Source organism: Chelonoidis abingdonii, chromosome 5 (genome assembly GCF_003597395.2).
Source record: "Chelonoidis abingdonii isolate Lonesome George chromosome 5, CheloAbing_2.0, whole genome shotgun sequence".
NCBI classification, from domain to species: domain Eukaryota; kingdom Metazoa; phylum Chordata; order Testudines; family Testudinidae; genus Chelonoidis; species Chelonoidis abingdonii.
This window is the reverse complement of record NC_133773.1, coordinates 10,534,073-10,536,225: the sequence shown is the minus strand read 5'-3', so window position 1 is coordinate 10,536,225 and position 2,153 is coordinate 10,534,073.

The following is a 2,153-nucleotide window of genomic DNA, read 5'->3' as shown; positions in this document are numbered from 1 at the left end:
TCACATCCGCCAACTCCGTTAGCACCCTCGGAGGCAGCGCATCCAGCCCCATGGACTTGTGCTCGACCAGTTTTTCTAAATAGTCCTGAACCACTTCTTTCTCCAGAGAGGGCTGGTCATCTTCTCCCCATACTGTGCTGCCCAGTGCAGCAGTCTGGGAGCTGATCTTGTTTGTGAAGACAGAGGCCAAAAAAAGCATTGAGTACATTAGCTTTCTCCACATCCTGTGTCACTAGGTTGCCTCCCTCATTCAGTAAGGGGCCCACTTAGCTCCTCTGTGCCTTAGTTTCCTCATCTGTAGAATGGAGATAATGGCCCTTCCCTGCCACACAGCAGGGTTGTGATGCTGAGGTAATGGTAATGGTGTCCAGATAGGTACTCTAGGTAGATGGATTCCAGATGCTGCACCAAAGGGTTCTGGATTCCGTTCCTTATCCGTGAAGTTGCCGGGCCAGGTCTGGCCTTCTCTTTGATGAGGGGGCTGTGCTATAGTTAAAGCCTTGTGTAAGGAAAGTCACCTCACAACAGCTACCAGAGAGTCAGTAGTATCCCCAGAACTGCAGAGAAGTACAGGTCTCCTGCCTCTAACTCCTCCTTCAGATGGACTTGGACATTGGGACTACCTGGGCCTGGGTGTGACCTCTTTGTTGCCAGTGTGAACCGGGAGCGACTCCAATGAAGTCAAGGGTGTGAGTGAGATCAGAACCAAGCCCTATTATTTTTATACTACACCTTAGAACAGGGCCCCAGCATGATAAATGCTGTGCAGACACATAGGTCTCTGCCCCAAAGAGTTTACAGTCTAAATAAACAGGACAAAGGAAATATTATAATCCCCGTTGTACAGATAGGGAACAACTGTACAGGGAGATTAAATGACTTTCCCAATGTCAGAAAGTGAGTCTATGGCAGGGACTTAAACCCAGGTATCCTAAGTCTGAGACCAGTGCACTTAGACTATATTTCCTCTCAGTCTGAAGATATAATTCTTGCAGACATACTGTGGCATTGTTTCATATAAGCATGGATTGCATTCACATAGGGTCTGAAATTTGAATGGATTCAGGAGATGGAATGTGAAAATCCATTGTCATATAGGTTACTATCTATGGCAGGAAATTATTTTAATGAAGCTGGCCCTGTTCAAAACTGTTTGGATCTCAAAACATAAAGGAATATGAACTAGCCACGCAGGATTTGACTGGAGGCAAACACTATCACCCAAACAACGCACATATAGAGTAAAAGCTACCAGCAGCAAAAGTGAGAATGAACAATATCTATTTCACTAAGTGCTTTATTCTTTCTTCCTAGGTTTGGTGTTTGTTTTTAATGCGATGACTTCATACCCTGTGAACCAGCTGTTTTCCCTGCAATATTTATAAGACACCTTTCACTTTGGTATCTAACTATGGGGCAGGGTTGTGCAAGCAGCATAGTACACAGCCTACCCTTTGATCAAAATTACCTTTCCAGATGATCCCAAGCTCAAAGTGGAATAAATCAATTACTTTATAAAATCAATGTATTTGAGTGTTGGTCTTCCCCCCTCCCCAAGTGAAAACCGGCCCTTTCAGAAAGGACAACCCCAGGGAGGGGCGGCCGTGTGCACTGGAGCCCTGAGCACTGTCCAATATTCATTAATGATGTGGACTCCAAGTACTTTGTTTTGTATGAGAGTGCTGAGAATGCCTGATGCTTCACGGCATCTTCATGCATTCAAGGCAGAGCTGCTTGCTGTGGGGCAGTGGCCTAGCACTGGGGGTGTGCGCGTAGTGTCATGCTGCTGGATGGATTGCAATTGGTTCCTCGTCAGATTGGGAGGCTGGGGACGAGTATGGTACCCAAGAGAAACTGAATGTAGTTAGCAGCAGGTTTGAGACTATTGTCTTTAAAGAGAAAAAGCCTCCTGAAATCAATGACCACCTTTCCACTGACCTCAGTGAGCTTTGCATCAGGTCCCAAGGCCCCAATTCAGGGAAGCATTTAAGCATATGTTTAACTTTAAGGACATGCTTAAGTTGCTTCAAGGGGATTTAACTTTAATCATGTGCTTAAGTGCTTTCCTGAATTGGAGAAATGGGGTCTAAAGCTATATACATGAAGCTCCTCCCTCATTTATTTTTCCTTTTAAGGTACACATAACACAAGCT